The sequence below is a fragment of the Gambusia affinis genome, linkage group LG07 (assembly GCF_019740435.1).
Source record: "Gambusia affinis linkage group LG07, SWU_Gaff_1.0, whole genome shotgun sequence".
Taxonomy (NCBI): domain Eukaryota; kingdom Metazoa; phylum Chordata; class Actinopteri; order Cyprinodontiformes; family Poeciliidae; genus Gambusia; species Gambusia affinis.
This window is the reverse complement of record NC_057874.1, coordinates 14925593-14940644: the sequence shown is the minus strand read 5'-3', so window position 1 is coordinate 14940644 and position 15052 is coordinate 14925593. Positions and strand designations below refer to the sequence as shown.

General features: G+C 35.2%; 1 long non-coding RNA gene across 1 annotated transcript; it reads left to right on the top strand.

The window, feature by feature from the left end:
• Positions 1-614: 614 nt before the first annotated feature.
• Positions 615-1802, top strand: LOC122833946. The gene is made up of 3 exons (XR_006371088.1): positions 615-711; positions 1263-1307; positions 1398-1802. It is a non-coding gene; the product is annotated as an uncharacterized LOC122833946 (long non-coding RNA).
• The last annotated feature ends 13250 nt before the right edge of the window (positions 1803-15052 follow it).

The window sequence follows — 15052 nt, the reverse complement described above, 5'->3', positions numbered from 1 at the left end:
TAAGCGTCCAGAACCGACGATCTAGGAACAAATAAGATAACACAATTCGTGCATAGCTGATGTATTTGTAGGTTCTTAACAATTTAGTTAATTTTACTTCTGTTTTAAAAGATCCTCCGGTTCTCTGAAGCCGCGATTTTAGCACCCGCTTCGGATGTTATCATCCCATAGAATGGCGATTATCAGTGGTTATCAGCCCCATTGAATGGCCTCAGTTGGTATATATATATATATATATATATATATATATATATATATATATATATATATATATATATATATATATATATATATATATATATATATATATATATATATATATATATATATATATATATATATATATATATATATATATATATATAATGAAATTAAAAGGTATATTCTAGAGTTATGTAGTGTTATGAGTTGTCCAACCTCATAGCCTTCCACTAGGTGGCTGTATGTACATCTGTAGTTGCTTGCAATCTTATCAATAATGATAAGAAGAAGTTATCTTATAATTTTATTTTTAATTAAAAAAGTTAAAAATAAAAATACGGATGGATTTGCTCATATGATTATATGAAAATCTGTGTTTGTACCATATGAAAATGTTTAATATTTGTATTAGTAGTAATAATAATAAATTACGGATTGCACCCGACAAAACATTAGAGAAGAAGAAGAAGCTTACGTCATTCGACGCGACACTTTCCACGGTCGGAGCTGGTGAGTAGCCCCTGAATCTGTCAAATAAAAATGTAGTAAAAAAACCCTCAAAAGACCGAAAGTCTACATTTATAAATCTGCTGACGGTAGTTCTATGAGTTAATGTTAGCGAGTATGTGGCACAGCATGTGTTTGTACAGATTTAGACACGTTTTAACCCTACTTGGTAGCAAAAAAGGCTACTTTAGCTCGCTAAAGTAGCCATTTAAAAGCCAGTCAGGTTCAATAGCTGTCCTTCATACCTTTAATAACAATGTGCTAAAATTTTGTTTCATATATCTTAAAAAACCGTATACTTTTCAGTATACTAGTTTATATCAGTATATTGATTTAATGTTAGGATTCTGTCATACAGTTCATTACATTTCATCGTTTCCCACAGTGTATTATAAACCCTGAGGCCATCATTCTTTATTTGTTGCCCCACCAGGCTAAGCATTGTTTATTTATTTAAGTCTTTGTAAAACGTTTGCATTTTCTGTGACTTTATAGTTATTGTTCATGCTAATTATACAAGCTATGCCAATATAAAGTCTTTGTTTTCATTTTAGATCCGGATCACATACACAGGAGTCACTCATTGAAGATGAATCACAGTAAGTGACAGAAATTTGTACTCTTCTATATTGGAACAACAGTTCTCGCCTCAAGTAAAGAAACTGTGCGTTGTTTTCTTGTTGTTGTAGTGGTTAGGCTGGACAGGGATCTTCGAATAATTGAGAGACACCATGGTGTAAAACGAAGGTGGCTCCCTTCGGATGGCATTTTCCAGAGAACACTGAGAGATGTTGACCAGGAACTTAGAGGTCAGCTGATACGACGAGCACAAAATGAAGCAAGGGAGAGGGCCACTCTTCTCAACCTGAAAAGAAGATGTAATGGTAACACTACTTCTTCTCTTGACTGTATGGTCATTAGCAAAATTGAAGCTCAAAGGTCTTGTGGTAAACCTAAATTTAATCTTTATGTTATCCCTGCACCATGCATATGTTCACTCTAGGTACTTAAGGCAAGGCAAGGCAACTTTATTTATATAGCACCTTTCAGCCAAGGACAATTCAAAGTGCTTGTACAAAACAAGTTAAAAACAACTTAAGCGTCTTTATGCAGTGTAAGAAGTGACTGGTTTATTCCAACTTGTCCTTTGTCATGGGTATGTGCTTTTGATGTGTATGGTTATTTATCTTTGGTGTATGAATATGTTTCTTGGGTGTATCCTGTCTTTCACCAATGCCCGTTGTAAATAGGCACAGATAAGTGAGTATTGTAATACATCCATTTTCTAATGGACATTCAATGATCTTATACATTACGGCAGATATTAAGTCTTTCAGAGCGAAGGTGAAACATTAACATGTTGAAAAATTGTCTTATAGTACTACTTGGTTCTTTGCTGGAATAATGACATGGTGTCTCACTGTCCAAAATGTTCAAATCTGTATGTTCGAAGATAGTGTCTAACATATGATATAAGTAGTTTTTGGTTTTTTATAGCCATGGATCTCCATTGTGCAACATCTTCAGGTCTGTGAAATCATTCACTTCTGTTTTCAGCAAAATTGTAAAACAAGCTTTTATTGGAGATGTATTTTTGTGTTGTGCTATCTGTCATTAAACATGTTTTTTTCAAAATGTATTATGTATCACTGGGACTGCAAAAAAGACACTTCTAATTTGGTCACAGTTGTGACATTTGTTTATCCGAAAGCTGTCAATGTTAGCATTTCCTGTAGTTTGTCTTAAACAATTGATAAATGTATAATGCATCAATAAAAGCTTTTGTATTGAAAGATATTCTGTCAAATGTGAGTGCTTTAAATAGTAACAAACATTTGGGTATCAAACAAACACATCAGTGAGCATGTTAGCTGAACTAATTACTGTTGCACTTCAAAAATTTCCACATGGTAGCACAAATAATAGTGATGGGCTATCTGAAGCCAGGCTTCGAGGCTTGTACCGAGTAATGAGGGGGCGTGTCAATGAAGCCCCGCTTCGAGGCTTGTGTCGTCTTGCTGAAAACCACGTGACTGGCAATAAACGAGGCCTCGCATTGCATGGGTCACGTGACTGCTTCATTTTGCGTGTCGGTTTTCAAAATAAAAGCGTGATGAGTCGCTGCTTGATCGCATGAGTGGAGCATTTGTCTTCATAAGTGGCCGAAATAAAAGGAACCTTTTATAGTTCATGTGTATTAATGATTTTGATGATGACACTCATCAAAGTGTAATGTTTGTTACCAGTTTTCTCAATGGTTGATTGTGGCATATTTTATGACTTTATATTTATGTGTTTTTATTATGTAAACCATTTTGACACTGCATTGTTGCTGAAATGTGCTACACAAATAAACTTGATTGAAAAGGAGCCAGCAAGAAGAAAAAAATCTGACATCTGGGAATACTTGAGATGATTCACTCACAAGATTCTTAAATAACAATAATTAAACCCTTCACCTCTAAAATTTTCACCTTCTTGAAATTTCCACTATTTCTTTGTTCTGCAAAAATATATCAGTCTTGCACAGCAGAAACAGACTTAAAGCTGTTGGATGAGTAAAATTCTGGCTTATGAGTAAAAATATAAGGGATCAGATCAGAGAGCCAATAGAAAGTTTTTCAGGAGGCAAATCAAAACTCGAAGAAAACTGTCTGCCCCAACAAGCACTGCACTCCAAGTACACCAAAACAAATGTCTACTGTTAAATCAGTCAATGACAGAAGAAAACAGCCATTAGGATTGGCAACAAATAATTTTAATAACTAAAAACGATTAGTTAAATAGGATTTAATTGACTCTCCTGTTACTAAACGTGAGTTTGACAAAAACTTTGTGACAATATTGCATTTACTAATTGTTTTTAAATATGTCTGTCTGAGTGACAAGGCTGTCACAGCTTCACCAGCAGATGTCACTAGTGAGAAATGAATGAAGCATCGAGTAATGAACTTTTGGGCAAAGCAATGGGGCGGAAGCTTCATTGCTTCATGAGGCTTCATTTGCCCATCACTAACAAATAATACCCTTTAGCAAAAAAATGAGTAAGATCTTTCCTTTTAAATAAACAAATTGACCAGGTTAGAAGACGACACGTTCAGGTAAAGGCACTTTCTCCTTCGCGAAATCGTTGGGACAGGCATGTTGATAGGACACAGCTGGAGAAGATTCCATTGTGGGATGCAGTAGTTCCACAACGTCACATGTTACTATTGGTTATCAATGGGTGACACGCCACGTGACCAGTTACACACTTTTTGCCGCTTAATGAAAACTATTAATACGATTTGACATTAGGATTTCATTCTGTCTGATAAGTTCAGTTTATGACTGGAAAATGTGATTTACTTACTTTAACAGAATTTGCTACCCACTCAGACTGGTGAGTTTAATCATGACATCGCCCCGTGTGTCAATGATGGGGCGCATTCCATTTCAAACATTGAACGTTTGCCGCGACAATAAGGCCCCGTGTGTCAATGATGGGGCGCATTCCATTTCAAACATTGAACGTTTGCCGCGACAATAAGACCTTGTGAGTTGTAAGTGCGAGGATGTTATAAAGTAATGTATATGGTCATTGAGAGTGTAATTGTAGTGTATTAAACTATGATCAGGGCTTCACTTTTTTCTCATATTTAGTTTAGCTGCACTATTACAGATAGTATGTGTTAACAAGGAGACGCTGTATGGGAGAGTGATGCAAAAGAAGCCTTTTCAGCAATTACGCCTCAAACAGAGCCGCTTGAGGTCTGCAAAAGCACATTTGGACGAGCCAGCTTCATTTTGGAATAAGGTCCTGTGGACTGAAGAAACAAAGATTGAGTTGTTTGGTCATAAAAAAGGCATTATGCATGGCGGGGAAAAAACAAACAAAAAACAGCATTCCAAGAAAACACTTGCTACCCACTGTAAAATTTGGTGGAGGTTCCATCATGCTTTGGGGTTGTGTGGCCAATGCTGGTACTGGGAATCTTGTTAAAGTTGAGGTTCACATGGATTCCACTCAATATCAACAGATTCTTGAGAATAATGTTCAAGAAGCTGATACAAAGTTTAAGTTATGCCGGGGATGGATATTTCAGCAAGACAATGATCCAAAACACCGCTCCAAATCTACTCAGGCATTCATGCAGAGGAACAATTGCAATGTTCTGGATGGCCATCCCAGTCCAGACCTGAATATCATTGAACATCTGGGATGATTTGAAGCGGGCTGTCCATGCTCGGAAACCATCACACTTAACTCAACTGGAATTGTTTTGTAAAGAGGAATGGTCAAAAATACCTTCATACAGGATCAAAGAACTTATTAAAAGCTACAGGAAGTTACTACAGGCTGTTATTTTTGCAAAAGGCTGATCTAATAAATATTAATGTCACTTTTCTGTTGAGGTGCCCATATTTTTGCACCTGTCAAATTTTCTGTTAATGCATACTGTACATTTTCTGTTAGTCCAATAAACCTCATTTCAATACTGAAATATTACTGTGTCCATTAGATATATCAAACTGAAGTAGCTTTTGCAAACACCCAAATATTTATACATAAAAACGATTAAGATTAATAGGGGTGCCCAAACTTTTTCATATGACTGTATGTTGCCGCTTTCTCAGGTAGGTTACAAACAGTTATGTCATGATGCCCCAGCCGGCATACCTAGGTGGGCCCCATAAGGGAAAAAAGAGGGCAGACATTTTGGTCCCAAAATGGTTTGTCACCATTTTCCATAGTGGCCCATATATTTTTTTTATGTAAGCAGAGACAAATCACATAAGACTACATGTCAGAATTTTCTGACATACAGTTGGTGTTATTCAGACTCTCTGTCTTTATATTCCTGCCTGATCCGTCCTGCTGTGTGCTTAAATTTTAATGTAATATCTGGTGTGAAGGATGTCAATATTCGTGTTGCCCTCCAGAAAAACGCAAACATCAACACTAATATTAACTGCTCTATAACATTTTAAACAACCAGGAATGTACATGTCCTTACAGTTGCAAAACTAAATGCAAATCTAACAGTAAGATAATTCTCACTAGTCTGTGCAGCCATCTGAGTGGTGGAGCAGTGGAAGGAGCGCTTAAGACACCAAACACTCAACCTGGATGCTGGTGTGAGGGGTCTCCTAAAAAAGTAGTCAATCATCCAACTGCAGATGATACATTATGGTGCTGCTGGCATTCTTACTAAAACCAGGAAGGTAAATCAAATCATCCAGTTTGTAAGTCCCTACACAGGCTACAAATAGTCCATATTGTAAGTTTTGAAATCTGTCTGAAATATCACAGAAACACTGACATAGCTCTTAATGAATTTTTAATACAGAGTAGTGCCCTTCAAAATAATGTAATTCTTGGATAACAGTCAAATATTTCTCAAATATCAACATCACAAAATATTTGTCCACTACGTTTTAGTTATTTCATTGTTGTGCTCAAATTTAAAGATATTATGTAAAGCAGATTATGCAGCATCTCAAGATTAAGAGTTAAATTCAAACTGTAAATAAAGTTTAGTCATTAACAATGTCATACTGAACAAGAACATTAATAAATGTGAAAAAGACTACAAAGCTGTAATGAGTAAAATTAAAATGCCCTTGATTATATATAGCTTGACTTAAAAAACAGATATGTCTCAACAATATCAAAAACAATAAACTGAGATGTTAGAACAAAAAGCTTATATGAAAATCATCAATGAACTTTTTATACTGGAATATGTGCTCTTCACATAGAACAGTAAGTGGCCATAAATCATGAAGATGATTCACAATCTATGCTGTTCTCTCCTTCGTCAACATTGTCGTCATCATCTGCTTCATCCTCTCCATCGTCAATGCTTTCATCATAGTCTATGTAATATAGATCTGGAGACATAAGTGCTTGAGAATAAGAGTTAAACTCTGGTAGGTGATGATTTGGAGGAGGGGCACCAACTTCGATAAACCTCTTGAACATGTTCATTGCACTGTACATTTTCTTTTCTAACATGATAATGTTTTGATGAAGTGCAGCTTTTGAACCAGGATCTGCAGTATCATTTATAGCTGAACTTAAATGTCCATGTTGTTGATGAAGGTGAAGAATGACAGTGTTCATCTCTCTCTTAAGTAGAAGCTTTTCTTCAGTTGCTCTAGTCTTCAAATGCAGGGCTTCTATTGCTCGACTTTTTCTTTGGAACAACACCACGATCTTCAATCTTTAAAATAAGAGAACAATTGCAAGTGGAACCTTGTTAAATGTAGTAGCAACATAAAGTGAATAACAGCATGTAGAAAGTTGAATAAAACCTTTAGATCAATTCTACTCACTTCTTCATCAAACAATGTGTACAGCTGGGAGGAGGCATCACACAATTCTCAAAATTCTAAATGTGATGGAAAGATGCCAGTTTGTGGAGGCCACTGCAGATTATTGTACTCTGTAACAATCTTCTTCAGTTTCCTGTTACAGGCATTCACTTGCTTGGACAGCCTTATAACAACTCCCTGTCCATCTGTAAAGAAAGAAGAAATATAAATACTAGTAAAAATAATACAATCAGCACAATATGAAAACATGATACAGTAGTCATTTATGGAAGTATGTTAAACATAATAAAAGGTTGACATCTGAAATAGTGTTTATCTCAATTTGGATGTTGTGAACACAAGTAGTGGCAGCCAATTCTACACAAGATATTCAACATGACACTAAAGTTCGCATAAGGAAATCTCAGTTTGTAGGTCAAAATCTATTACTGCCAATAATTGAATGATATTTTAATTGTACTCTTAAAAAAGTTATCCTCAGAATATAAAGACTGATAGTTCTTACAGTGACTCAATATCTGCCATAATGTATAAGATCATTGAATGTCCATTAGAAAATGGATGTATTACAATACTCACTTATCTGTGCCTATTTACAACGGGCATTGGTGAAAGACAGGATACACCCAAGAAACATATTCATACACCAAAGATAAATAACCATACACATCAAAAGCACATACCCATGACAAAGGACAAGTTGAATAAACCAGTCACTTCTTACACTGCATAAAGACGCTTAAGTACCTAGAGTGAACATATGCATGGTGCAGGGATAACATAAAGATTAAATTTAGGTTTACCACAAGACCTTTGAGCTTCAATTTTGCTAATGACCATACAGTCAAGAGAAGAAGTAGTGTTACCATTACATCTTCTTTTCAGGTTGAGAAGAGTGGCCCTCTCCCTTGCTTCATTTTGTGCTCGTCGTATCAGCTGACCTCTAAGTTCCTGGTCAACATCTCTCAGTGTTCTCTGGAAAATGCCATCCGAAGGGAGCCACCTTCGTTTTACACCATGGTGTCTCTCAATTATTCGAAGATCCCTGTCCAGCCTAACCACTACAACAACAAGAAAACAACGCACAGTTTCTTTACTTGAGGCGAGAACTGTTGTTCCAATATAGAAGAGTACAAATTTCTGTCACTTACTGTGATTCATCTTCAATGAGTGACTCCTGTGTATGTGATCCGGATCTAAAAATGAAAACAAAGACTTTATATTGGCATAGCTTGTATAATTAGCATGAACAATAACTATAAAGTCACAGAAAATGCAAACGTTTTACAAAGACTTAAATAAATAAACAATGCTTAGCCTGGTGGGGCAACAAATAAAGAATGATGGCCTCAGGGTTTATAATACACTGTGGGAAACGATGAAATGTAATGAACTGTATGACAGAATCCTAACATTAAATCAATATACTGATATAAACTAGTATACTGAAAAGTATACGGTTTTTTAAGATATATGAAACAAAATTTTAGCACATTGTTATTAAAGGTATGAAGGACAGCTATTGAACCTGACTGGCTTTTAAAGGCTACTTTAGCGAGCTAAAGTAGCCTTTTTTGCTACCAAGTAGGGTTAAAACGTGTCTAAATCTGTACAAACACATGCTGTGCCACATACTCGCTAACATTAACTCATAGAACTACCGTCAGCAGATTTATAAATGTAGACTTTCGGTCTTTTGAGGGTTTTTTTACTACATTTTTATTTGACAGATTCAGGGGCTACTCACCAGCTCCGACCGTGGAAAGTGTCGCGTCGAATGACGTAAGCTTCTTCTTCTTCTCTAATGTTTTGTCGGGTGCAATCCGTAATTTATTATTATTACTACTAATACAAATATTAAACATTTTCATATGGTACAAACACAGATTTTCATATAATCATATGAGCAAATCCATCCGTATTTTTATTTTTAACTTTTTTAATTAAAAATAAAATTATAAGATAACTTCTTCTTATCATTATTGATAAGATTGCAAGCAACTACAGATGTACATACAGCCACCTAGTGGAAGGCTATGAGGTTGGACAACTCATAACACTACATAACTCTAGAATATACCTTTTAATTTCATTATATATATATATATATATATATATATATATATATATATATATATATATATATATATATATATATATATATATATATATATATATATATATATATATATATATATATATATATATATATATATATATATATATATATATATATATATATATATATATATATATATATATATACCAACTGAGGCCATTCAATGGGGCTGATAACCACTGATAATCGCCATTCTATGGGATGATAACATCCGAAGCGGGTGCTAAAATCGCGGCTTCAGAGAACCGGAGGATCTTTTAAAACAGAAGTAAAATTAACTAAATTGTTAAGAACCTACAAATACATCAGCTATGCACGAATTGTGTTATCTTATTTGTTCCTAGATCGTCGGTTCTGGACGCTTAGGGAGCGGTACAGCATTCAAAGAGAGAACCCTTCTCGTCAATTATTGACGCGAAGGGGGTACCCGACGCGTCAACATGTGACGCTAAGGGAACCTGCCCATGCGTCAATATATGACGAGTCGGGAGTGAGACTGTGTTGAACATACAACTCACTCACAATGGGGCAATTTTATGAATGCAAATATGCATGCCAAAAAATAACTAATAAGAGCTGAATTGTTATGAATGTAGGCTCATTCTTGATTCATTTACATAGACGAAGCTTTGCTATATCTACTGTTTTACCTTAAACATCTTAAAACAAATTTTTGTGACAAAAATGTGGTTTATAGTTGCTGCTGGTGGCGGCATAATATACTGTGGGATACCTTGCTGGCCAATTCCAAATGTCAATTTAAGATATTTTTAAAAAAACTTTTACCTAAAAAACCTTAACTTATTTATGTAATAAAAAGATTCCACTTCATTTGTTTGATTAAAATCAACATTACATCCAAAACTTTACATGGCTTATTTTAATGTCAGTGTTAATGACAATGTCAAATTTATTTATATAGCACTTTTAAAAAAGTGCTGTACAAAAATGATAATAAAATAATTTGAATATTAAAATAATAGGAGAAATAATAAGTAACCATTGAGCGTTACCCAACATTAACCAAAATCACGCACCATTCCCTCAACTTTTTCATTTAAAACAATGATACTGTTACAGAAACAGGGTTATAGAAAAAAGTTTCCATGTGGTTAAGGGACACAAATCCGTCATTTAAAGAACATTTTTAATGGTTTTTTACATTCAACCTTGAACAGTGTATCAATCTGAACTATAATGTGAGTTTAAACTTTAAAGCGACATGTTAAAGGCGTTCCCGTCTGATATTAGTCTGAATGCGCAGATAAGATAAGCTTTTATAGCACATTTGACATTTCACACAACTTTATGTGAGGGATAACAGAGCTACTGAGTTCTTATTGCTTTCTAAAGATGATCTGTTTTAGCGTTGCTTTTCGTCTGAGTACGAGATACATATGCATTTTTTAAATCAATACGATTAGGTTGTTTTTGTTCTGTTTTGTATTTTTTTCTGGAGATTCCTTTTGTTATGGTAGTGACGCATTTTGTCACCATAGAGAAATGTTAATTCTGTTTTATTTTTGTAAATTTACACGAAGTTGGGGCATGATCTTAGTTTTATTGTGAAAATGGTTCATGGGCCGGGTTGCTACATGTTGACGCCCAGACTTGCAGCAACTTGACAGATCCTGAGGTTCCACTAAAGAAGAGTCCCGCCCAGCTCTTCTTCAAACTGCGCCTGCGTACGCCGTGAAGCTATTTCTTTTTTTACTTCTCTATACCGGCAGGTAATGGCTCCTAATATAAAGGTACAGACAGACTTGGTAGTTTTTCATCTATTGGCAGATGAAGATGACAGCGAATGCAATCGGTTGTACGGAAACGTGGAACCTGACAGCGTAGTAGAATCACGTAAGTGTTTTTTGTTTTCCTCTGGTGACCCGTCACCGCTGCTGCTTTCGTTTTTTTCCCGGAACAAAATTTGCTCCGTCATTGACGGATCATTTCGCTTTCTATCCATTTTATCCTAAATGGTTTCACTCCAACCATTTAAGGTAAATGGTTGGAATTTCTCTGTATTGTTTTGGCAGTCTGAAGCCTACACCGATCACGGACATCATTATGACCACCTGCTCCCAAGCAGGACCCCCCACATATGAATGGTCTGGGATTTGGGAGGGAAACCCACATTAAATCGTTACTGTGCTCGTCAAAAAACCAACCCTGAACATTTATGGATGAGGTCATGACCACATGCATAACCTGAAAGTGTAAATTCTATTTATTCAAAAATTTATAGTTTTCTTTTAGTTTTCTGTATAGTATTTTACCTTACTTTCTAGTCTATTTTAAATATTTTTTGTGTGTGTATCTGTGTGCTTCCATATACCCTCAATTTTCTGCTGATAAACTTGAATTTCCCAATGTGGAAATTACTGTTATATTCTTTACTATTTTGCGAGGTCTTTTGCAATGTCCTATTATCCATAATTTATTTTTTGCTCGTATTTGTGCTTCCATTTGGGTCTCTACAAAAACAGAAAAAAGCTTAAACACTCATTTTGTAGGATTAAGTTGAAGGTCATATTAAGACTACTATTGTTTTTCAAATAACTGTTTATTTGATAGTGTGCAGTACAAATATCCATAAAATTTCTAGTTTGTTTTTAAAAATGGGGCCAAATCATACCACTTTATAAAAAGTGTATGAAAATCAGAGTTTGAAATTTTCTTCTGACGTCTTGAAGAAGGTGGAGTAGTGACGCTGTTGTGACCAAACAACGCATTCCTCAGTGCTCTCAGTGTTTCAGATGTCCTAGTTAGCACTGGGACCAGTGGGAGAAGGCAGAGGAGCTCAGTCTGTCTCATAATATACAAACATGTAAAGCAAAAAATTTAATTACTTGCTGGAGACGCTCTGATTCAATTGTCCAGCTAACACCTTTACTTTGTTCATTTGTTTCTTCTTCTATCAAATTAATATTGTGGACAAAATACTAATGTGCTTCCTAATGCATCCCACTCATTAACAAGTGCCATGAAACAGAGTTAATTCACTAATTCACCTGTCTGTGGTCATAATGTTATGCCTGATTGGTTGTTTTCACTGAAATTTAAAGCATACCATATTTTAGCTGTTTGTTAACTGCATTTTTTTTTTCCTTTTCAGAAGACGACTTTGACCCAATCATAATTGCGGATAGGCTGAGAACCATCGGTGATGCTCTGAACAAAGACCTGGGTTTCAATCGCGCAATAAAGAAGCTGGGCGAGGCAGTTACAGATGAGGTACGTTACCACAATATATGACTATGAGCCTATTAGAGTTTAAAGGTGGGCTCATCTGCAACAAACCTACTTATGTACATTTTTAATAATCTTTAGAAAGATGTGAATGATCTTTCTGAAACACAAAGTGTCTTTGCTTCTATTTAGCATCACTAATTTGTACATGTCTTGGTATTTGTCAGTGTTAAAACTAGACGTTGCACGGACAAGTTCATCTACAGCAGTGTTTTCCAGCCCTAGTCCTCAAGGCACACCACTCTATATGTTTTAGACGTGTCCCTGCTTGAGCACACCAGATTTCAATTGATGGCTGCTTAACAGGGTTTTACTGAAAACCAATCATCTGCATGAGGTGATTTAAATAGTCACTGTAAAACAGACACTTTGATTATGATTATTACACTCTGAGCATGCCTGGACTTGTCATAGAAAATACAGTTTCCTTTTAAAATGCTTCTTACATGTTGCCACTTCCACTCACTTACTTTCAAACTCTTCTCTAATACTGGAAATATAAATAAATATTTTTATTTTTTTATTTTTATTAATAAATATTTTTATTTTTTATTTTAAATATTCAGCCTAAAGCAACAACTTTCACTCAGAAGAGTTATGGGGTCAGCATGACCTAGCAATGGTCAGTGCGGCACATTTACTGATTGTCAAGACATAGAAGTTTATCATGCTTTTCACCTTGTCAGTCACAATTTAGGTTAAAAATTAGTCAGTTTTGCTCAATAGACATATTCTCAGTGCACCTCTAGTGTTAAGATGATATTTGTTAGGGGTACTTTGACCATACAGTGGAGCCCTGCCTATTTGTGCCTCAGTATTTTCAGATTCCACTATTTATGGAATTTTCTGTGTAACATTACTCCAAGCTATTTGTGGGAACAAATGCTTCTTTGCAGATCTTGGATCAAGTCTGAAGTAATTTTTGGGAAGCTGAAACATCTGGTGCATTGCTACGTTATGTTATGATATTGCTTGCTGATTGCAAAATATCCAATCCAGGAGTGCCTTTCATTTTCCTTGGCATTGACTGACTTTAGCCATGAAACCAGTAATAAGGAAGATTATGGAAATTACCTTTTGCAGTGACGTTAAAGATGAGTTTCACTGTTTTCAGAGTATTCTTCAACACATATTAATTCATATTGAAGTATATTTACTGCAATGAATTCTGTCTATTTGTAGACAGATGTGGCCCCTAAGTCCTGCAATGATGGTGATTCCATGTATTCCTAATTGAGCACTTGCAGCATTTTAACTTTATCATTACATTTATGTGTTTAAATGTCTCCAGACTCTTATTACCTTGATGCAGTTAAATACAAGAATGAAACACTCACTAGTTATCATCCTAAAAGTACCAACCGATATAATATATCAGCTTAATGTATTTATTTTATGAATTGTACTGTATTTATTTATGATGTTACAATTTGACTTTTAAAAAGCGGAAACCTCTGAGGACTTTCTAACTTTTTTTTTTGTTGCTAGTTTCTCATAATCCCATGTCTGCAGAGCATTTTATAGCTCAATAGCAGAATTTCGTAAAAGCATTTATGCTTTAAGCAATTTGTCTCGGAGTGAAATCTCTGGATTAGGATATTTTATTGGCATGATAAATCATGACACCATCAGCTTTTACTACTCCATTTTATTTGTAGATGATAAAAACCATAATCATTCTCTGTTTAGTCTTGGAAACACAGTAACCTGAACTGTATTTCCCCAGGCTGTAACTGCAGTGTTCGAGAAAAGTGTGGAGACCCTGTGTGCATCTTGCTACTCTGAGGGCACAGATGTAGCCCCAGAGTTGCAGCTCATCCATGCATCAGTGGCGTTGGGGCTCTATTTGAAGAGGAACTCTCCAGCTCTTAGAGACAAAGTGAAGAACGCTATGACTGCCTTCCTCAACAGTCGTGTCAGTACATGGGTTGCTCAACAAGGTGGTTGGGTAAGAGCATGTTTAAGATACTTTTCAGTTGCATACCAAGAATTTATCACTTCCGGCCTTCGTTTGACTGTTACACTTCGAATAACGACGTTGAATGGAAATGGCAAGAAAATTAATCCACCCCAGTCATCGAGATTTAATGCATACTACAAATATTTTACTTTCTATATTTTTTACCTTTTTTTTTTAACCACAAACACTACTTTTTGTATACCAGAAATAAACAAAGTCATAAAGAGAACAAAGGTTTACAATACATGTATTTAAATCTCTGACTGTAACATCTTGCTATTTCTCCATTTTAAAAAAAATCCCTCTAGATCGTCCTAATTGTCACAATAATAATAATAATGGCGATTGCAATACTAAATTTCCCCCTCAGTCTTTCCTTTATTATTTAACCTGATATCTGTTTTATTTCAAACAAAAATATACAATTAAGTGTGAGTAAACATTTTTTCTGTTTGTTTTTTCAGGATAAAGTGCCAGTCTCCAAGTAAATCTTGCCAAATGAATTTCCATGTAGTGAAGAACGGCGCCCTTAAAAAGCCAAACATCAACAGCCTTCCACTTTTTGATCGATGATGTTTAGAGTTTTTGCTAATGCACACAACCTATGATAATAAACTAAGCCTTCTCATCAGACCATGCCTTTCTGAAAACAAAGAAAACTTGATGTACTTAATTTTCTATTATGAATAAGTTTGAACTCA